The following is a 23,476-nucleotide window of genomic DNA, read 5'->3' on the forward strand; positions in this document are numbered from 1 at the left end:
AGTGCAATCATCTGCAGTGCTGTATGCTCTGCTCTAACTGCAAGTTCACACCAGGCTGAAGGGCCCCATTTCTCCAACCCACTGGACACATAAGTCTTGTTCATAAAGGAGTTTGCAAACCAGTAAGGAAAGAGACACCTAGCAACAGGGACAAGGACTTGCCTCTGACATGCCCCTGGGGGCGTGAGAGAGCAGGCCCTATGCTCTGCCCATTCCCAATCCAGAGAGTCCCCAGATTAGCACTTCTCCAGATTCAACTTCAGCTCTGAAATGCAGAGCCCATGCCAATAAAGTCTCAGGGGTCTCAGCCACCAAGCTGGTCAGGCTCGGAAGGTTTGGCCAGGGTTTGAGCTGGCAGCAGTCTGAGCTGTGACCATAAAAATGCTAACACTGAGGGGCGCCTGGGTGGCTTGGTCGGTTAAGCGTCCGACTTCAGCTCAGGTCACGATCTCGCGGTCCGTGAGTTCGAGCCCCGCATCGGGCTCTGTGCTGACAGCTCAGAGCCTGGAGCCTGTTTCAAATTCTGCATCTCCCTCTCTCTCTGCCCCTCCCCTGTTCATGCTCTGTCTCTCTCTGTCTCAAAAATAAATAAACGTTAAAAAAAATTTTTTTTTTTAAATGCTAACACTGAGATGCTTTTAAAGGGATATGTGTGAGAGAAGACTCCTTTGCCTTCTGAGCCACCCTCAGGGCTTCATTCAGGTATCTACCTTTACTGTCCCTCTCCTCTACTTCCAGCAAACACCCTCAGGAAGTCCATAGGAAGTCAGGATGTCCATGAGAGGCCAGGATAACCAGATCTGTTTTATAGGGGGGAAGCAAAGAGTCTCAGGCAGAGCCAGGAAAGGATCGAGCCTCCAGGCTCAGATTTTGCCCACGCTAAGGGGACTGGCTGCCTCCCTCCTAGTCAAGGGCCACAAATAATCACAGGCAGCCCAGGAAAATCCCTTCCAACAGGATTTGGGAATCCCAGGGGAGTAAGGTAAAAACTGGCAGAAGAGATACAGCAAATATCCCTTAAGTTCCTTAAATAGCTAAACCTCTGGAAAGGGCCTCATGGGGATGGGTGGGGCCCTTGGTCTCCTTATAAATTTATGCCCTAAGGGACTCACACCACCGGAGGCTGCTCCAACCCCTCCCTCCCTTTGGAAAGGCAGGGCTCCCAGCAGGTCTCGGGCAGAGCCCTCTGGAGTCTGTGTCTGAGCCCCAGTGCCAGACTCTGCCCAAGACAGGCCAAGACACAGAGGAGCTCTCTCACAGGGGCATGGCCTCACCCTGCCTAGCTAACACCGCCCCCCCTCCCCTCCTCACACACAACACCTGTGCAGCCCTCCAGGCTCTGGGAGACACAGAAGGGGAACAGTCCCTACCCACACAGAGCTCCCAGTCTCACGGAGGAGAGACACAGAAACACACACTGATTATAATGCACAGTGGCCCATGCAGGAGCTAGAAATACAAGGAACATGTAACTTGGGGAGAGTTCCCTGACTTTGAGCCTTTGCCGCAGCTGTTCCCTCTGCCCGGAAGCCCTGCCTCCACTCTGACAATCTACCTTTCTTCAAGGCCTACCTCCTGCAGGCAGCCTCTGGCACACACTGTTCTCACCCCTTCTGAATCTTCATGCTCTTATTCACAGTAACCACTGTCCCACAAGGCTTCTTCAATTCCTTGTGTTTCTGCACCAAGACTGGGGAGGATCAGGGCCTGGGCCCAATGGAGAGTGCAGTGAGCTGGTTGTCAGATCACCAGGTGTCTGGTCCAGGAGCTGCGGCTCACTGGTTCCTGCCTTTGAGGAACTTAGGAGCTTTGGGCTGGGCAGGGGGGACAGGGCAGGACTAAGAAACACCTTTGTAACCAGCAACTGCCACATGACATGTTAGCCCAGCACTGACCACATGCCCAATGTGTGTGAGTACTGCTCACTTGTGTAACCACTATTCCCATCTGAGAAATGAGAAAAGGTCGGCTCTGAAAAGTACCTTGTTCCAGGTCACAGCCTAAGGACACAAATGAGGAGCCAGGATTCAAATCCAAGCCTGCCAACTCCAAACCAGATCTCTATCAGACCCTGCTGCCCATCTATGGAGAGCAGTGGTTCTCAAACCTACCCTAAGCGATCGATGGGCTCCTGGGTCTGGTGAGGCCTCGGGGGGAGGGCCGTGGAAATATGCAGTGCTTCATAAGCAGCCCACGTGTTGCCCAGATGCTGGAGTAGGGGAAGACTAGAGGGTCAGGGACTGGCACAATGTGGTTTCCAAGGACCCACTGCTCCTCCCTCCTAAAGGAGCTGACTGCCAGAGGGCCATACCCTGCCCAGGAGATAGGAGGAGTCCCATGGAGCCCTGGATGGACTTTGCTCTCAGTTAGCCCTAGGGCTGACCACAGCTCTTAGAGCACCAGAGACCCAGATGAATGCCATGTCTACTGAGTACATCCTATCGGTCAGGCATAGTGCTAAATGCATTGCTGGCAACATCTCATTTAACCCTCGCTCTTCTTGGTCCCATTTTATAAGTCAGAGATGATACACTCAAAAATATCTATTTAACACAAAAGAGGACAGTAATGGAGTAACAGAGAAACAAACAAACAAAAAAAGACACAAGACAGAGATCAATAGCAAAATGGCAGGCGTAAACCCAAACTTATCAATAATTATTTTAAATGTGAATAGATTGAATACTACAATTAAAAGGGAGAGGTTGGGAAAATGGGTTAAAAAAAATAAAAAACAACCCATTGATCCAACTATATGCTGTTTACAAGAGACAACGCTTTAGATTCAAGGACACGGGCAGGTTGAAAGTAAAAGGAAGTCAGAAGATAGACCATGCAAACAGTAACCAAAGAGCTGGATCAGCCATGCTAATATTATGCTTATAGACGTTAAGACAACTGGAGACAAAGAAGAGCATTTTATAATGCTCAAAGGGTCCAGCCATCAAAAGGATATTACAATTATAAACATATATGCACCTAACAACTGAGTCCCCAATATATGTGAACCAAAAACTGTCGGCATGTTAGTGAGAAACAGACAACTCCACGATACTAGCTGCAGACTTCAATACTCCACTTTGCATGATGGACCGAACAACTAAACAGAAGATCCACAGGAAACAGAAGACTACAACACTATAAAGCAACTAGACCTAACAGATATCTACAGAACATTCCACCCAACAACAGCAGAATTCACATTCTTCTCAAGAACACATGGAATAGTCTCTAGGACAGATCATAAATTAGGCTATAAAACAAGTCTCAATAAATTTAAAAGAGTTGAAACCATACCAAGCATGTTCTCCAATCAAAATGAGATAGGATTAAAAATCAATACCAGAAGGAAATTTGCGGAAGTTACAGGAAATGAAGGTTATAAGTAACTTGTCAAGTTCTCCCAGCCCAAAACTGCCACTCCCTCAGACCATGGTCTCTACACCTTCTCCACAGCCCTAGGAAACTGCAGAGCTCAGATTTTTGCAAATGCCTGGGTAGCCCTTCTCCCATCCCCCACACCGGACACACACTGAACCTGACCCCAAGCTTGACCCCAGAATCAAAACAGCTGTGGGAGGGCGAGGCCTGTGGGGCTGTAACAGTTTGTTATGCAGCCTGTTTCTCCCCGGGAAAAAGGCCACAGGCAAATATTTTCACTCCCCCTGCCTGTCTACAGAATATCCAAAAGAAGGAAGCAAACATTTATAGAGCACTTCCCCCCACGCCAGGCCCTTGACATACCCCGAATCCATGCTTACAAACTTCCCATCTGGGCATCTGATTGTCTGCATTCTAGAGGGAAACCGAGGCTCTGCCGTTAAGAAGGCAGAAGCAAGATTCAAATCCCTGTTGTCAGCCTTCAAAGTCCCTGGTCTTCCCATCATTCTTCCAGAAAAATCCCAATTCCACACTTGCTGTGGGCTTCAGAAGGAATGCTACACAGGAGAACCCCACTCATATGGGCACCTCCCCCCTTCCTCTTGCTCCCTCCCAGCTGCTGCTTTTCCTGGGAGCACTTCTAAGTAGAGCACAGTATAGAACACTCCCACCAAGACATAATCCCAGCCCCAGTCTGTCAGAAACAGGCTCCTCGAAAGACTGGGGGTATCTGTTAAACCCCTGGAAGCCCATGGGGTTTTGAGGTAAGGGGGGAGGGCAGCAGAGGTGAGTTGGGAGCTGCAGGGTCAGTAGGATCTCACTCTGGAACAAGAGACTCCGTTCCACAGGGAGAAAGGTGGCTTGTGCCTCTCTTCAGAGCCAACCAGCAAAGCGGGGCCCAGCTGGGGAAGCTGAACAGATTCCAAATATTAAGGGATGCCCAGTGTTCACTCAGTCCAATTCCTCGTTCCACAAAGCAGCCCAGAGAAGGAAAGAAATTAGCCTGCAGATGCACATCCAGAAGCAGAGCAGGGCCCAGAACCAAGAATTCCAATAACAATGTTTCGTGCCTCCACTCAGGCCACACCTTTTGGCAAGACACTGAGCAGGCTTGGAGCCAAGGTGAAATCCCAACATCACAAAAAATAAGGCTTTCTCCTTCACCACCATCGCCATCTCCAACACTTCCAGAGGGTGCGACTACCATGGTGCTAAGCCCATGGCACTGTTTCACCTTCACAAGGTAGGTATTAGTACTCTCCCCCTTTTTCAATGAGGAACTTGAAGGTCCAAGGGGTCAAATCACTTGCCACAGGAGTACAGAGGCAAGACAGGGACTGGAACCCACAGTCCTTTTTGCCAACTTCCTCCCCAGGGCTTCAGGCTCAACATCTTGCTTAGTGGCTGGGACAGATGGCAGCAGCCTCTGGACTGCTCACATCTTCTCCCTGGAGAAGCAGCTCCAGCTGGCCTGAAAACCACCATGGTGTTCTGTAAGCATGGCTGGTCAGGTAAGGTGGCTGAGAGAGGCCTGGGGAGGGGATGGCTTTGAAGATGAAGAGGCTACTGGTGATCACCACCACAGGGGACAACCTGTGGAAGGCTCAACATTTTCTGCTCAAGAGGAAGCCACACCCCTCCCATACTCTCCAACCCCACACCCGCAGTTGACAAACAGCCTTTTACAAATAAAGACTTGACTCTCCCCTGCTTCTCAGACATCCTAAATCCCAATGGGGCTCAGGCTCCTGTCCCTTCCTGGCACCCTGAAGTCTGGGTCAAGTCAGCTCCGTGACTGGGTTCCTACTAGTGCTGATGGCCTCCACCCAGGGCACTGAGCATCAGCCCCAGCCCTAGCAACCCACCTCTCTGCACGGGGCTCTCCGAAAGGTTTCCTCTCAAGAACTTGAATTTCTAAATAAGGGCTATTGCCTGCACGTACTAATTAAGGGAGACAGATAGTGCCCACCCCCTCCAAAGATCATTGGTCCAAATCTCTATTTCATGACTGATAAAACTAAGAGGTGAAGTGACTTGCTCAAGGACACGCAGCTGATTCCTTGGGTGGAGGTGTGGTCAGGGCCTCCCCAGGTAGGTGTTCTTACACTCAGCACTCCCTGGCAATGCCAGGTCCTTGATGTTTGGCTCATGCCCCCTCGGTAGGGAGGCAGAACAGGGGGGGGGTCTGGCATGTGTGGTGTCCTTATCAGCCAGGGTCTCCTGCATGGTCAGCTCCAGAAGTGGCCAAGACCTACCGGGTGGCACGGGGTGGGCAGCAAGGGGGTGTCTTGCTGGTTTGGAGCAAAAGAGTGGGGACAATATGGCTCCCCAATATCTGCTAGTGACCAAGAAGCACAAAAACTTGCTGTCAGCAGAGGGGATGTCATCATGGCTGCCTGGGCCTCTTGGATGAACTACAAGGTGGGCACAGAGCCGCCTGCCTCATCTGCCCAACCATCCAGTCAATGCCGCGCCCTTTCTCAGGCCCTGGTCAAGATCCAGGGCCTCTGCCAAGTGCTCACACATTCCTTGCGTTTCTCCAGTCTGAGCAGCTGCTTCGGGGCCTTTTTTTCCTGTGTTGATTTATTCTTTATTGTTCCTGAAATACACCCAGAGGCCTTTGGCACTAGGCACCAGCAGAGCATCCAGCCCAAGCCCCAAGTCCACACCAACCAGATTCTCTAAGACCTGGGCCAAGCCAGCTGGAACGATGGACCCCAGGGTCAGACCTCACAGCCAGGAAGGGACACCCAAGTCCTAGAACCGATGTCAGGTGTGACTACAGAGGCTGGCATGTTTGGGGAGGAGGAGACACTTGGAAGGTCTCAGGGAGGCCAAAACTAAACCTTTCTACTCCTCCCATGCATGAACGACTCCCCCAGCAACCTCCCTCCCCCCCCCCCAACACACACACACACACACACACACACACACAGCTGACCCTCATGTGCTGTTGCCCTCCACAGGAGGGCCTTGTGGCTCAGGCTGGGCTTCTGACTGCCTTGTGCAGTGTTCGGAGAGGGAAGCCTCAGAGGGGTCTTCCCCACCCTTCCCAGCCCAGAATATCTCCCTAATCAGCCAGTCTAAAGGTGCCTGAATTCCCAACACCAGTCCTTCATTCCAAGGGTCAAAACACTGTTCCCTCTGCACATGAAAAGAGCCCAGGAGAGTGTGAGCTGCATGGTAAAAAAGAGACAGGGCTTTAGGGTCTGACAAAATGTGCCTGGGCTTCTCCAATCACCAGCTTCTCTATGGGTCTGTTTCTCTGTCAGTAAATGGGCACACCATCTTCACCTCATAGTTACTGTGGGATTAGATGAGGCTGATATATACATGGAGTGCCCGGCACAAAGTAAAGGCTCAAGAAATGTGCTTTCCTTTCCCCTCTGCTGGGCGGGAGTAGCATCATTGTCAGTCTTCAACACCTCGGGAGGAACTGAATGGTGCGACTCAGTTCTGCAGCTGGTTGAGCGCAGGGCTGGCCAGCATGAGCAGGACAAGGGGATGAGGGGTCCCAGCAATAGTATTGGGCTCTGCAGGCAGGCAGGGCCTCTGGCCTAAGGACCCAGGAGGCGCACACCCAGCACAGGCCTTGCCTGGGCTCAGCTGTCCCAGCAGGGCCTTGCAGGGACACGGTGAGGTGAGACGAGAGTCCCCACATAATACCTGGCAGAGCTTCCAGGCCCCTAATGGAGCTGCCACCCTCCTGGGCTCACTCTAAGAAGAGCATTCAAAGGGAAAGTGCCATCACCTGACGGAAGCTGGGGAGGGGGTGGCCAGAGGACGAATGAGCAGGGACGCCTGCAGAGAGCAAGTCAGCCTGCCCCAAGGCGACCACAGTGAAGGTCCCACAAGTGGAAGTGCCGCCTGGTTATTTTTGGCACCTCTTCTGCCCAAAGCCAGCAAGGAAAGGCAGCTGCTAGCAACATGGAAGGGCTGTTTATGCTCAAGTGTGCAAGCACTGATGCAGAGACAAAAAGAGCACAGCGGCCACTGCGCAGAGGGGGCCTCTGCCCCCTTTCTTCCTCTCCTGACTGTCCCTATTAGGTCCAATCTGCCCACCACATAGTTGACATAGCGCGGGTACTTCTGCTTTCACTGAGATCCAGTCTCCCAACCACAGAACTCAAACACACACACACACACACACACACACACACACACACACGCACACGCACACACAGACAAATAAATAACTATGGAGCCAGCTGGGGACTCAGCCACACCCAGGAGCAGGGACAGTACTCCTCTGGGCTCTTCCTGCACCGAAGCAGCCCTCCCACCTTCCGAACTGGGAGGGGCAGGGGCCAGGGGCCAGGGGCCGGATGGACACTGGAGCAGCTCCTCTTCCTACCCGCCTCAGGTGAGAGTGGGGGCATGGAGGGGAACCTCAAGGAATTCACTGCCTCTCTGCTTCCCCATTTGAAACGGAAAGAGTTGGGACTAGATGTCCCAAAGTTCCTTCCAGCTCTGGGATGACTCCTGGGAGCTGGGGAGCCCAGGACTGTGACCCAGGGCCAGCTGGGGAGGTCAGAGCAAGACCAGGTGGGGAGAGGGATCTGAGCGGCAGTCAGGCAGTCAGGTACACTCCCCAGGAGATGCCAGAAGGCTGGGAGAGGGAAGAGGAGGTAGAAGGGAAAAAAGGGGGAGAAAAGCCAGCGGTACACGCACTCTCAGGGTGCCAGTTATCACGTAAGCAATTCTGAGCTCTGGGGCCCTCCCCTTCAAGGAACTGACAAATTCTGGCAACGGCAGGCTGGATGGGGCCTCTGCCTGCCCAACTGCTGGAAAAAGCTGGGAATCAAAACCCCTCACCGTTTTCCTTCTTCTCTGGACCCTATTTCCCCAGAGAAGTTGGGCAGCCTCGCAGGGAACCCCCTTCTGGGTGCAAGCCTGGTATACTTCCCCCTCTTCAAGCTCTGGTCTGGACAAATCTTGTCCTGGTTGCTCCCCTCCCCCCTCCCTGAGACTCCTGGAAGCAGCAGCACTGCCTGGAAAAAATAACCCACGAGCTCCCTGCGGCTGGAGAGAAAGGCAGAGAGAACAGGGAGCACCTTCCCCAGCTGGCCACAGCACCGGGCTCCGTTCCAGGAAGAGCAAGAGCAAGAACCACTGCCAGGGAAGCCTCAGGCCCCCAGCCCCTCTCCTCCCCACCAGCCCCCGCAAACCACAGCAGGCAGTCAGGTCCCTCGGGGAGACCCCCACCCCCGCCCCAGCAAAACCCCAGCTCTGTCTTGACATGTGGCAACTTCTTATATAATATGTTGGTGTCTCCCCCCTCCCCCACTCCACCCCTGCTATTTCAATTGGTGAAAGAGCCAAAGCGCTCTTTAGAGGGACGACTCCCACCCTCAGCTCCACCCAAACCTCCACTGAGGTCACACTGGGAGGCTTCAGGTGAAGCAAAGACAAGGGGACTTTTTCCTGGGCTGAGAAAGCAGCCTTCCTCCCACCCACGTGAGCAGTTCTGCCTGAGGCCTGGGCGGGTAGGTTCCTGAGAGCACCATCTGATCTCTGGGAAGCTGAGCCCTTAACCCTGGGCTGCAGGGACCGAATCCCTCGCAAAAACACACAGGCACCAGGATCCGGGCCGGTCTAGATGACGGAGGATCACACAGCTATACTCACGGCCTAGGGAGTTATAAAATGAGCTTCATTCACACAAGCCCCAATGCCCTGGAGGAGGGCCCTCCTACCACAAGCAGGACAGACTTCATTTCCTCTTCCCTGGGAGGAGCAAAAGGCACACAGCTGGACTTGGGGGGAACCAGTGAAATGATAGCCATCACCTGTTGAGTACCTACTGTGTGCCAGGCACTTTGCATGCATGATCTTGTTTAAACTTCACAGCGACCCTATTATCATCCTCATTTCACACGTGAGGAAACTGAGGTTCAGGAAGTTAAGCAATGCCCAAAGCCACACAGGAAGTAAAGAAGCTGGAGTAGGAACCCACGTCTGCCCAGTCCTCATCCCTGTGCACCTGCCAGGCTTCCTTCACAGTCACTGCCTGGGGTTACTGTCCCCACACCATCCAGGAATGGTGATCTGAGTATGGGGGCGGAAGTGGGTGTGGACAAGTTTTGCCTGATGGCTCTGGAATCTGAACTGATGCCCCACTAACTGTCATCACTCCCAAGGGTGTGACTGTGAGCGCCCCTGTAAGTGTGCATGTGTTGGGGTGGAGGGAGGGTGATCTGGATTCCAAATAGAAGTTTCCAACACAAAATTATGCTGTAATGCTTCTGATTCATAAAATGAGCTCACAGTCTCAGGGTATCCTGAATGTTGCCTCAAATGCAAATGCAGATCCCTTAAGTAAGTGGAGATTTCAGCACACTCCACCTAGCTCCAGACCTGCGTGCAGTTTATTTAGTTCAGCCCCACATAGTCAGTCTCTACTGTGTAGGAGCAACCCCTCTATCGGAATGCAACCACTAGCTGCGTTTCCTGCGTGCACGAGTGCGCGCGCATGCGCACGCTCACACACACACACACACACACACACACACACACACACACACACGGTGCCAAACTGGCCTGGCCAAAGGAAATGCCCAGGTTAGCAGATTCCCAGGCAGGAGGCTTCACACTCTCACCCTGAGGTCCCACTGGGGTCAGAATGACCAGACACATTCTGTCTGCCAGAAGATCAGCGGCAGGGCAGGGCCAAGAAACTGGGTTCACCAGCACCTGAATCACTCATGGACCAACCCCTTTGAAACCAAAGGTGCACTATGAGTCCCGGCAGCAGGACTCCCTGGGCCCACCACATGCAAGCCCACAGTTTCTTGATGGAGATCTTTCATTCGTTTGTTCAACTAACATATACTAAACACCTACTGGAAGCCAAGCATCGTGAGAACAGTAAGTAGCACACATTAGAGCAGAGGCTAGGGTGATCCTGGAACGTACTTAATGCATTTCAGAATCCTCACTGCAACTGTTTGAAGGTGGGACAGAGACTCAGAGTTTATGTTTTGAGCACCACAGTGCAAAATGTACACAAATGACTACATAAGGTGGAAATGAGTGTTCAGAGAAGACTCAAAAGAAGTGGCATTTGAAACAGGCCTCGAAGGATCAGCAGGAATCTCCCAGCTACTTGTAGCCATCCCTACTCCACAGTAAGCAAAGTTCCCATCTGGGACACCCAACTGCAGGAGAGGGGCTATCAAGGCCAGATTCCTGGACTGGGACCATTCCCCTTCCAAGACACTGTGCTCCATGTGCCACCACCACCCCCCCACCCCCACCCCGGCTTCTTCCACTCCTCTTTTTCCTGGCTCTACTGGGCAGCCCTTGCCTGGATTCTGCAGTCATGGGCAGCCCTTACCTGAATCTGTAAGTGTATCTTTTCCTTTTTCTTCTTTTCTCCATTTATTACAAGCAGCAGCCCACAGGGCTAAACAATTGGGTTATTTTTAAGTCCCACATTTAAAAGTTGAGTTCTCATCCCCATGGACATTCCAGGGCACCCTCTCCTAGCATAGAGTGAGAGTTCTGCCTGCTACTTGGAAAAGCCACACTGGCAGTGGGCAGACTGTCCCAAAGCAAGCTGTACAGTGGTGGGGGGCGGGGGGCAGGACCTTCTAGGTTCTTCACCACCTTGTCCCCTAGGAGCTACTCAGACCAGAGTAACTAGCCAGAGATCGATCCAATTAGAATGGAGACTGGGCCAGGGCCATGCAATGAGATGGTTTATCACAGTAATTGAATGTTTACACCCCTCTTATTCAACGTCCAGAGCAGTAGGAAAAAGAGGACCCATAAATTCTCAACCTGGAAAGGTTTCTCTTTTTCTCCTTAGTCCTGAAGCTACCTAACTACCTGTGGAAAGGGTGCATTTCTTTGATCATGTGCCACATCATCCCTGGGAGGTTCTGGAGCAAAGCAGGTGGCTTCCTCTCCTCAGCCGGGGCCCCACAAGGGAAGAGAGGTTTCTCCTCAGAACTGCAGTTCTTCTACCTTCACCAGGCCTCCAGTCTCAATCCTGAAGCCGCCTGGACAAGGAGGCCAGGCCTCCAGGCCGCCACCAGGCCAGGCTCCCCCTGCTGGAGCCAGCCAGACTTCCCCTCCCCCCAGCCACAACTGCCAACAGGGATCCCCTGCACACACGTGCCTGGGTGGCCTCCACAGTCAGCCTTGGCCAGCCAGCTCTTCTCTGATCCCACCGGCCCCCCACCCAGGCTCCACAGGTAAGCATACAAATCCGATGTGGGATGGTGGAAGCAGGAAGTTGCCACCAAAGTTGTGACCAACAAAGTTTTAAATGGGGCGAGTAACTTCCCCTTTCATCTTTCCAGCAGCTCGTTCTGGAGGCTGGGCTGGAATACCCAGTGGCCACCACTTTGAGTGGCAGGTACCTCCTCCAGACTGGCCTTCCTTGGGGCTGAGGCTTGAAAACCCCAGGGCGGCACCACGCCCTGATCCAGAGGCTTGTTTGGATGGGCCCCTCAAGAGGGGCAACCTAGTGCACACGCTCCTGTAAGCATGAGTTGCGGGGGGGGAGGGGGGGGAGTCAAACCACCTCCACCAAGCCGGCCATGTGCAGGGTCCAGACAAAACCCGGGCCCCCGAGTTCCGGACAGGCACCCCCAAACAGTACACGATGAGGTGTGCTGAGAGCTCGGCAGGCCGCAGCGGCGCGGGCGTGCGGGGGAGGCCGAGAGGGATGACAGGTCTTAGGTGCGCCAGCAGCGCAGAGGAGCGCGGGGTGAGGCCGCCCGCCCGCCCTAAGCGCTCCAGCTTAGGCCTCTGCTGCACTTGCCCCAGCTCCCTGCCACCCCTGCACGTCTGTCCCCTAAAGTCCCGGCGCGGGCACAGCTTCCAGGTCCACTTTGCCGTGCACACTGGCAGGACCAGGGGAAGGGGCTCCCGCGCCAAGTTCCTGCAGCTCGAGCGAGCCCCTCCCGGCGCCTCCCGGGCCTGAGCTCGGTCACGCAAGCCGCTCCCTGCGGACACCACGTTTCTCTCGGCGGGAGGAGCAGCCGTATTCCTGCGCGGCCACCGACCCGGCGGCTCGGAACAGGGCGGCAGGGGGGGAGGGGGGTCCGGCCGGGGCCGCGCCCGGGTGGGCGGGGGCCGCGCGCGAGCTGCGTAGCTGCACAAACACGGCGGGCTGGCGGGGCACACGCAGCTGCGGGCTGGCGGTGCGGGCCGCGGACGCGCGGGCTGCGGAGCGGCGAACGCACGTACACACGCACACCCCGCCCCGGCCGCCCAGGCCGCAGAAGTTGACGCGCCGCGCCCCCCGCAGTCCCGCGCCCCCGCTCCCGGCCGCGCCTGCAGAGCTGCAGCCCGCGCGCCCCGCCGCCACCGCCTGCGCGCATTCCGGGGTCTCTGGGCCGCCGCCGCCAGGGCGGGCTGCTTCTCGCCGCGTGCAGGCCTCGGCCGCCGGCCGAGCACCCCACTTACCCGGCTCCTGCCCGGGCTCCAGCATCGGCTGTCCCCTTTCCGCCGCGGGCCGCCGCCTTCGGTCGCCTCCCAGGCTCCAGCCGCCTGCACGCACTCCCGGATTTTAAAAACAAACAGGCGCCGTCGCCTCCCCGCGGCGCTCGCAGGGCTTCCGCCAGCCCGCGCCTCCCAAGGCTGGGAAGTTTGCTGGCAGGGCCCGGGCGGGACGCGCGGGCTGTCACCCCTCGCTCACAGCGCAGGAGCCTCGGCGCACCCCGCGCCCGCGGTGTCTGCCTCGCGATCGCTCTCCCTCCCTCCGTGTCACCCCCAGTCCTGCGATGCAGTGTCAGGATTGCACTGCTCTGACTCATCGGTTGAGCTCACAGCTTGAAAAAAAAAAAAAGAGAGAGAGAGAGAGAGAGGGCGAGAGGCAACAGCGAAGGAGGAGGACTCTCTGGCGTGCTACAAAGGATTGCACAACTCCGGGCTGGGAGCGCGGAGCGCCCAGCGGCCGGCCGGCGCGCGCGGCACGGCGGCGAGCAGGAACCAGCTCCACCACTTCATCAGCACAACTGTCTCGGGTCGGCCTCGCAGCCAGCAGGCCTAGCGCCGCCTACTTCCTGCGACCAAATAAGGCCGGAGAAGGCGTCTTCAAACCTCGGGCGGCTGTCCGGGCTGGGGATTTCCAGCAGACCTCACCTCCACTCCCGAGTGGGTCGCCCTCCTCCCTCAGCCCAGGCCGGCGCCCCCGATGGCTTTGCTGGAACCAACAGGCCACGCGGCTTGTTCCTTTCACACCAAGGTCAGAAGGAGACGGTGACGAAATGCTTGGAAACCCATCGGGCCTGCCAGGAAAGTGTGTATGTGATGTTAGGGGAGGACACAAGTCGCTTTCTTCCACAAAGAAAACTCTGGCTTGGGATACGGTAAATCATGCACAGTCCTCTCCCAGGCCACTTCATTAAGTTTCCCCAAGTTTCGCTTTTAGCTCACCAGGATCCTGGTGGTACAAAGGTTATTGAGAAACTGGCCCCAGCCCCTATAAAAGAGCCACTTGCTTAGGTAATGAAGAGCTCCTGGGTTTAACTCTGGCGACTGAGGGCACAGTTGGGGCAGCTTTTCACTGCCTGCCCACATTTCCCCTGCCTTCCCAGCTAACCGCCCAGGCCCCCTGGCTGGTGGGACAATGAGAAACATTTCTGCTGCTCTGGAGATTCTTGTCGGCCCCCACATTCAACTGAAGCTCCAGGGCCAGGAGAAAGTCCAAGGGAGATTCTTTCCATTTGTTTTGGGGTTTTGTGTTTCCCAAAGAAATGGGTCAGAAGGAAGTCTGCCCTTGAAGGAAAAAACACTGAAGAATACACTCTTTCCTGGCTGCTGCTTCTCCCTGTGACCAGTCCTCAGAAGCAAGTGCATCTCTTGCTGTCTCAGAGAGAAGGGGAGAGGCAGCAGAATGGGATTCTCACACCCTCTCTGAGCCTGCAGGGCAAGGGCCTTTGCCCCCAGAAAGCAGATGACAGAGACCTACCCCCCTCCTAAGAAGCACTCCTGTCTCTTCCTAGGCCACCCCTTTGCTGGCCGAAGCACCTGTGTGCATCTGGAGCTCACACCTCACCCAGGAGGAAAAGGGCTTATTCGTGTGCCATAGTAGGATAGATATGTCAAAATAATGACACCTTAACACAGACTTATCTTCAAAATAAAGATACTTATACCAAGGGACTGGATCAGATGACCTCTTAAAATCCCTTCCAGTTTAAAACCCATGATTCTGTGATTGTAAAAAGTGAATGGAGGAGCCAGGGAAACCACCTCCAGCAAAGAAAAGCCCAGGCTCTCGGATTTAGCATCTGATGTGACAGTACTGTTCCTGACAATTCTCAAAGCACGTCCCACACACAGCCTCCTCAACAACCCTGTGTGTGTGAGGGTTTTATCCCCCTTTGTTTTATGGATGAGCACACTGAGGTTCAGAGAGGTTCAGTGACTTGCCCAAGATCACAGGGCAAGCCAATCATCTGTCACTTCTCTCTTCCTCTTCCCATCTCCCTGAGAGGAAGACAGTGAGCCATGGAGGGACTGGGGTGCTCAGGTATGCAGGCCCCTAAGTAGAGGCTAGACCGTCAGGACTCCTGGCAGAGATTCAGTGTAAAGCCTTTTTGTTTTTTCCATTTGTCTCATTTCTTCTTCCCCACTGACACCTCATCCAAGTGAGGGAAACAAAAGCAAAGCCACTTGGTGTTCAGTGCCCACTGCTCCCAGGTTTCCTCTGCAGGCTTGTGGCCATCCCGTCCCTCCCCCTAGGGCCTCCCTAACCCCTGACTCTGGAGGCTTGTGGCCTCCTCTGCAGGCTTGTGGCCATCCCCTCCCCCTAACCCCTAACTCTGGCTTCAAGCCAGCCTTGAGCCAGCCCCTGAGAGCCAGTGCAGATCAGCCCAGGGATGTTCCCAACCAACCAGAAAACCCAGCTGGGGAACACATTCCTAGAAGAGCCTGCCACCATGGAGCCAGGGCCCAGCCTCCAGGGAGTAAGTGGGAGCCACTCCAGAGGGCACTCCCCACTCAACCTTGTCGCGCCAGGACTTCCTCCCTGTCCCACGCTGCTGCTGCTGCTGCTGCTGCCGCCGGCTGCTGGGCCTGGCCCAGGAAGCAGCAGGAGGAGTAGGGGAAGGTGGCAGGGTGCATGAGAAACAGAAGTCAGTGACCTGAAGGGGTCCTGTTCATCTTGGAACAGCACATCCTTTCACCCCAACTACACTAACAAACTCGGGCTACTTCAGAAAGAAGAGAGGAAGGAAGGGGGCATATGTGCAAGAGAGGAGGGCTCTAGGCGGTCTCAGATGGCCCCTGCCTGGTAGGAGAAGCCTGCCTCCCACAGGCAGGCAGAGGAGGGTGTGCACAGCCAGCTGCAGCTCTTCCAGAAAGCCCTGGAGGTCGGTTTTGCTGCAGATATGACAGTGCAGAATCACTGACATGTGAAGTGAAAGTTTTGGTTTTAGAAGCTCTAACCTCTGGGGGAGCCAAGAAGGATGCCCTTTAGAGAAGAAAAAAAGAACGTGTTCCAGGACCTTCCCCATAGAGTGGGCTCTTTTCCACCATGGACCTTTACCAACTGCAGGGAAGAGAGGAGCACAGAGCTCCAGTTCCCAGTGAGTGCGTCTGCTGAGAAACACTCCAGGAAATAAAGCACCCTTGACAGGATTCCAAACTCTGAGTCCCAGTGAAAGCAGAGGCTTCCTGGACTGCATCAGTTCTCTGGACTCAGCTCAGAGTGAGTGATCCATCACTGCCCTGAGTGGCCATCAGCAATGTCCATCTCTGGGACCATTAACAAGCTTCCAAGGGTGGGGGCGCCTGGGTGGTTCAGTCGGCTGAGTTGTCCAACTCTTGGTTTCAGCTCAGGTCATGATCTCACAGTTTTGTGGGTTCAAGGCCTGCATCGGGCTTCACGAAGCTGGCAGTGCAGAGCCAGCTTAGGATTCTCTCTCTCTCTCTCTCTCTCTCTCTCTGCCCCTCCCTGACTCGCACTGCCTCTGTCTCTCTCAAAATAAATAAACTTAAAAAAAAAAAAATTCCCAAAGGTGAATTTTGTGGTATATGAATTATATTCCAATAAAGGTGTCGCTAAGGAAAAAAATTAAAAGCTTCCAAGGAAGCCAGGTTCTTCCTCCGCCTACCCAGCTCCATTAACTTTCTGCTGCCATCAGTCACTACAGGTTTTCTCCCCAAGCCCCATGCCTGCATTCCTGTCCTTTTTCCACTGTCCGTTCTCTGTCAGGATCTTTCTGTGGAGGCCAGCACACATGATGTGTTTTAGTGAATAAGCAACCGTTACTAGAATGTGGGGAACTGAGGGTACGAATACAGTTGGGGAAATCACAAATCCACAATACTGGGTTCCTTATGTTCCTTATGTCCTCGTTGTCTTTTCCCTTTGCAGAGTAAAGGTGCTACCTCTAAGACCTCATTACCTACAGTCTCAACAGAAGAAAGAGAAGTTGTTTAGAGCACCTGGGTGGCTCAGTCATTAAAGCGTCTGACTCTTGACTTCAGCTCGGGTCATGATCTCATGGTTCATGGCTTCGAGCCCCACAACGGACTCACACTGACAGCACAGGGCCTGCTTGGGACTCTCTCTCTCCTCTCCATGCCTCTCTCATGCGCTCTCTCTCTCAAAATAAGTAAATAAACTTTTAAAAAAAGAAGAAGAAAGAGAGGTTGTGGGAAAAAACAGTGAACCAGAACAGAGTTGGGGTTCTACCTAACTAAAGCTAACACCCTGTGTAATCTTAGGGAAACCGACGCCTTCTCTGAGCCTCACTTTTTTGGCCAATAACGGATGTTATATGAACTTTGTTACATCGACAGTGAAAGAGTGCCCACCTTCTCAGGGCTTGGGAGAATCACAAGGGCAAAAGAAAACCCCGCTTTATGACTATGTCACGCTATGTTCATATAAGGGGTTACAAGTGTTACTATTTTAACTGTTTTAGCCGATGTCCCCTTCTAAAACTAGCTTCTTCCTTTCAACAACCTAGTTCAGGCAAGATTTTTTTTTCCCCCTGAAAAGGCCTTTGGATCCACCCCTGCCAGCCTCAGGGTGGGCTCTGCCCAGACGCTTTCCAACAGTGACACCGAGTTCCATCCGAGTGTCCTTCCAAGGCTTCTCTCCCAGTCCCTCTTTGTGTCCTTTCCACCAAACTTCGTCCACAGCGCCACCCACCCAGCCCGAACAGGGACACTCTTTTGATGGCCATGGCTTCTCCTCACCGCTTTTTGTCCTTTCTAAGGACAGGGAGCTCAAAACCACCCCAGCCATTAAGTGAAACAAGCGTGTTGCTGAGAAGTCCCTGCGCTGTCTTCTCTTTCACCCTTGCAAACCCAGGGGACCCACCTCCTCAGTTCACATTTACTTCACCTGTTCTGGGGCAGGGCCACACCAGCCCACAGCTGTCCGCAGCCTCTGGCCCTCCCACCTACCCTCGCCTCCACCTCTCTCTCTTGCAGGCCCGAGCCAGGTTCTGAGAGCCTTTGTCAGGCCTGAGAGGGAGCTTCCGCAGATGTCCCCAGTTGCTGCTGTCACTCTGGGAGAGCCGTCTGGCTGGGTGCAGGGAGAAGGACAAAACAGGTGTGGCTGCCAGGGAGGGCGGGCCAGCAGGGCCACGGGGGCAGAAACACCCTTTCTTCACAGAGCCCAGGCTGCCGGCTCCCCAAAGGTCTCCTTTCAGCACAGTGCCGTGCCTCCCGCAGAGCCAGCAGCAGACAGACTCCATGACTGGCCGTTCTCTGGAGCTCAGCCTCCCCACCCTGTGGCAGTGGGCCAGGAGGAACGGGACCCACAAGATCTAGTGTGTGCAATGGGGTATGCTTTGGAGCATCATTTTTAAGTGAAAACAAATACTGATACATCATGGACTAGAATCCCAAATTCATGTCCATGGGAGAATACAGGTTAAGAGCAAAAGCTGAGCCCTGAATCCAAATCATGCCTCACGTGAGCTTGATGACCTTCAGCGCGTTATTTAACCACTTGGTTTTTCCATCTGCTAAATGGAGATAAGAGCTTAACAGTATCTGGCACATATGAAGTCTTTTATAAGTGTTGGCTATCATCTTCCCTCATCTCCTGATGGATCTCCCTGCTTCCAGTCTTGCACACTTAACCATCCGCACTGCCATCAGAGCGATCACATCCCTTTGCAACAGTTCCCAGCATCCTACTGCAAAAAGCTGAGACCGTTAGCCAAACTGTTAGGTGTATACACTTCAGACACAATCCAGCCCTGTCCTACTTCCCAGCCCCAGGGCCACACAGCCAAGCAACTTGAAGTGCTCCAAGATGCCTGCTAGCTCACACATGCTCCTCCTCCCCCCACCTTCATCCACAGGTAAACCCACACCCCAGTCTCCCATTAGACTTGAGCTTAATGACAGCTCTTCCAGGAAGCCTTCCTTGATCCCTCTAAGCAGAGGAAGGCCACTGGAATGTATACTGCAGGAGCCCTCCCAGATCTCCTTTACCAAGCCTGTGTTGGCTACTAAGGGCTCACAGCCACCCCCTTTTCTTTTCTTTTCTTTTCTTTTTTTAAATATTTATTTTTGAGAGAGAGAGAGAGACAGAGAGACAGAGAGAGAGCGAGGAAGGGAGAGAGAAAGAGGGAGACACAGAATCCAAAGCAGGCTCCAGGCTCTGAGCTGTCAGCACAGAGCCCGACGCGGGGCTCGAACTCACGAACCGTGAGATCATGCCCTGAGCCGAAGTCAGATGCTTAACCAACTGACTGAGCCACCCAGGCGCCCCTGGCCACCCCCTTTTCAAAGGGAGCCTTTGGGGGTGCCTGGGTGTCTCAGTGGGTTGAGCATAGGACTTCGGCTCAGGTCATGATCTCACGGCTCATGAGTTCAGGCCCCGCTTCAGGCTCTGTGCTGACAACTCAGAGCCTGGAGCCTGCTTCGGATTCTGTCTCTCTCTCTCTCTCTCTCTCTGTCCCTCCCCTGCTCACACTCTGTCTCTCTCTCTCTCAAAAATAAAGATTAAAAAAAAAAAAATCAAAGGGAGCCTTTGTTACCAGAGAGCACTGCAGCCAATGATTGACTAGGGGGTGGGACAGGGGAATGGGTCCAAAGGGTCAGGCCCCTTGCCTCAAGGTGAGACCAATTCTGTGCTGGTGCAATTCATCCTTCTGGGATCCCTGTGGGGTCTGGCTGAAGCTAGCTCCAGCTGCAACACATCCTTCCTTGCATAGCTTCCCCCCCAGCCCTAGCCTGGGCTAGCTTGGGCTAGCCTTCACTCCCCTCCTCCTAAGAACACTTCCTAAGTCAATCCCAAGCACCCCTAACTGTCTCTGTCTCTGCTCCTAAGAATCAGAGGGGCCACTCCCTCCCCTAAATTCCCATGGTATGCCCTTGTTCATCTTTCCTCCATCCTGATGCATTGTTCTACACATCGTGCTGCTTACAGAGCTATCTCCCTCCTAGGATCAGAGCACAGCCTAGATCTTCATCACTTTGGATCCCTGGCACCTACACAGTGCCTACATATGGTGGGTGCTCAGTAAATGCCTGTTGATCAATGCACAAATAAAAATCATATATGTGAGAATTTGATGTAAGCAATAACATGTAACATTATCATTATGACTTTTATTACTATTTCTTCCCTTCCAAATGCACATTTAACATCTCTGAAATCAGGACGCGTCTTGTAAGTGATAGCACATCGTGGTTAAATCAGTAGCATTTTCTCTTTCTTAGTTGTACATAAAATAAGGTGCAGCTTATAATTACTGGTTTCTTAGGTTCAATACTACTGCTACCACAACTACGGCTACTGAGGCTCAGTCTCCTGGGTTCTGGAGCCTGCAAGGTGAAGTCCACAGAACTGAGAGACCCCGTTACCTGAGCTCAGTAGCTGTCGGGCAATCAAGCTTTCATAAAGTGACTTACAATTTCCCAGGGATCAGAAGGACCCCTGTTCCAGATGCCTCCAGAAACTGCCATGGACGCAGGCCAACGTGATATGGAACAAGCTCTGGACTGGGAGTCAGGAGGGCAAAGTGCCAAGCCTGGTTCTTCCTCTAGTTTTCTGGATGATCCCATACAGGCTCTATCAACATGTTTATTGAAGATCTACTAAACGCTTGATGTGATGTGAGCCCACTGGATCCACTCAGCACCCAGAGAGTAAGCCATTGTCCCCATTATACAGATAAGAAAGCGGACTTTCAGAATGGTGAAACAGCTCTTCCAAGGTCATACAGATGGAATTCAACCCCTGGACTCTCTGAGCCCTTCCCTCTGCTCTATGAGCATATGTCTCTGAACTTATGTTTTCCCAGTAAGGAAGCTGAATAATGAGGAGTTACAGACTGGAGGCTCACAATCCATCCTCACACCCAGATAGGTTTTATTTGACCCATATAATAATGCATTTGATCTGAAGTGGATTACAGTTGCTACCAACATTTTTTCTAATCAGGAGATTTAAACGAAAAATCAGGATTTCTGGTTTGTCGTGAAAAAGACTGGAACACTGGCCACATTGAGCCCTCCTTCTTGGAGGCGGAGCAGAGTAGCTCCATGAGGTGAAGAGCATAGCGTTATGAGAGAGCAACACCGGGGTAGGAGCAGAGCCGTGGTGGGACTCATACACCCTAAGTCTCCACCCCTTCCCTGGCCACTGACCACCTCACTTGTGCTGTTTTCTTATACCCAGCCAGCCTTTCCTATTGAGAATGCCCCTGTTCCCTACGGGCCTTTGAGTGGGTGACCCTTGAATCAGATGAACTCCAATGCCCTCTCCAGCCCTGACAGCCTGTGTGTGGCTCCTCCCAGAATCTCCCCAGCAGCCCCCTCCAAGGAGGTCACTGTATGAACCTAGTTTGGAACCACTCAGGCAGGCCCCTGTCTCACACCTACCCCCTCTTTAGTTTCCATCACTGGGCCCCCAGTGCCTGTCCCTCTCCATTTCTCCTCCCTCCACGCCCAGAGCATCAGTCCCAGTCAGCAAGGGGGTGAGCCAGGCAGGTGTGGGGTTAGCCCAGGCCAGGGGTGGAGCCCCACCCAGGAGGGAGGGAGGGAGTGAGGAAGGCAGGGTTTTGTGTCTCCCAATAGGAAAGTAGTCTAAGGAGACGGAAGAAGGTGGGGAGGTTCCGCAGTCACGGAAGATGAACACAGGTTGACACATGAGGAAACACAAACAGTAAATCATCAAGAGAAAGAATGTACAGATCTCAGCAGCAATTTAAGATATGCAAATTAAAACACCATTAAGGACCCATCATGGCCTGGAGTCCACGTGCAAATAAATAAATAAAACAAGAAAGCTGCTGATGGCAGGGCCATTAGGAAACAGCTGCACAGACATTGCTGGGCCACTATAAGCTGTTCAGATCTTTCTAGAACGTGATTTGGCATTGTGTTGCAAGAGTTGAAGACCTTGATCAGGTAATTACGGTTGGGAGACCAGATTCCATGAATATAATTTAAAATGCCATCACAGAGGAGTTTTTACAAGAGAGGCTCATGGCACCTGTATATAGACCCAAAGAATGAAATCCATTCAGACTATGGTGTGGTAACAGAAGGAAACATGAAAAGGCTGGCACATGGAAACAATCTGATGAAAACACTTGATGAAATCATGCTACGGTGACAAAATCAGCACAAAGAAAGAGTAAAGGTGGACCCACAAACTATGTTAAAACATCCCCAGGAACATTAGCAGCAATCAGAAGAGGATTCTGAACAACATAAATTGCTAAGGTGTAATGTTTATTCTAACTTGATCAAGATGGTTTAAATAACAGTGATGGCGATGATGATGATATTGATGATGTAAGGGCCACTGAATAGGATGTAGTCACCATAAAAATACCCCAGCCAAACTCCCTAGAAGCAGGTAGGCCCAGGTTCCCAGCTTGATGAGGAAGGAAAAAGGGATGGAAATTGGGAGGGAAAGGGCTATGTCTGTGGGCAGGGGGCCCGCCCCAGAGCTTCCCTTACCAGGAGGTCTCTGAACGACATCTCTCTCTAAAGAAACAAAATCACACAAATAAACCCACACCATTTAACCTCTAACGTCCTGGGTGCTAGCTCTTAGTGCTGCGTTTTCACTCTCAATTTTACTAATACCTTATTTCAGCAACTCCAGAGGTGACACCAGGGCTCTTTGCGGGCTAGCCTAGGAACCCAATCGCCATTTATAGCATTGTTTCTATGGAAATGTGTTTCAAGCTTCAAGAAGTCTAGCTGCTGACAACCCTGGGGCACGCACGTGGTCTCTAAATTAGGGAACTGAGACGAGCCCTACTTGCTGGGTCCTGGGCTCAGGAAGACAGCTTGTTACTTAGATTCTGTGGTAGTTAATACACACACCACCAGCAATGACCCCATTAGAGCAGGCTCCAGGTCGCTGTAGGGGGTGGAGATGGGACCACGACATCTAGGAATGTACCTAATATTCTAGGGAAGCATGTGGACATTCTTTACCCCCGCCTCCAAACACATGGCGGAAGACTGGAAACTGGCCTCAGTACCCCTCGTGAGAGTCCAGGTGAGCCCTGAGCCCACGTGCTGTCCAATTTCTCCCTCACCCTGGCAAACCTCTAGCCACAAGGCCCCACTTTAGTCTGATCTCAGAACAAAGAAACTCCAAATCTTTGACAGTTCTGGAATTTGGTTTTAGCAGATCGGTGCTTGAGATAAATCACCAGGGCCCCAGCAGGGCCTGGACATCTCTCCACACGTGCACTGCTACGGTGGCTTCTGTTCTAGCAGGCTCCAACCTGCCCGCACAAGGTCTGCCCAGGGCTCTCCAGCTCCCACCCACCTCAGACTCCAAACAACACCGAGGAGTCTCTATTTCCTGCCCTGAACCACACTGGTCACAGGGAAAGGAGGATTGCAGGCCCTCCAAATAGACACTCCACATGTCAAGAAAGTTCCCCACTAAGAAGAAATGGCTACACACACACACACACACACACACACACACACACACACACACAAACACACACGCAAGTGCGCGCGCACGCAGAGAGGCAAAACCAAGGGGGAGTGTTGGAGTCCCAAGGTTCTGAGATGCCAGAGATATGAGAAGGTGGTCAGAAGAAGGTCAGCTGCTCAGCCACAAGGCCACACCTGCAGCTGCGAGTCCCAGCAGAGCTCATGGCAAGATGGGGGTTCAGAGGGCCCTGAC

The 23,476-nt window shown here is 53.2% G+C and overlaps 1 protein-coding gene across 5 annotated transcripts in view; it reads right to left on the minus strand.

Annotated features, from left to right (window-relative positions):
- Positions 1-23,476, minus strand: part of MIDEAS (mitotic deacetylase associated SANT domain protein) — a 67,467-nt gene that overhangs the window by 29,608 nt on the left and 14,383 nt on the right. For 2 of the 5 annotated variants that reach the window (XM_045451507.1, XM_045451511.1), the window contains exon 1: positions 12,799-13,335. The exons of 2 other annotated variants lie outside the window; for them this stretch is intronic. The gene's annotated coding sequence lies outside the window, so the exon portion shown is untranslated. Of the gene's footprint in view, positions 1-12,798; positions 13,340-23,476 lie in introns of those variants that run through there. One more of the 5 variants, XM_045451512.1, reaches the window with a different exon arrangement.

Source organism: Leopardus geoffroyi, chromosome B3, assembly GCF_018350155.1.
Source record: "Leopardus geoffroyi isolate Oge1 chromosome B3, O.geoffroyi_Oge1_pat1.0, whole genome shotgun sequence".
In the NCBI taxonomy this organism is placed as follows: Eukaryota; Metazoa; Chordata; class Mammalia; order Carnivora; family Felidae; genus Leopardus; species Leopardus geoffroyi.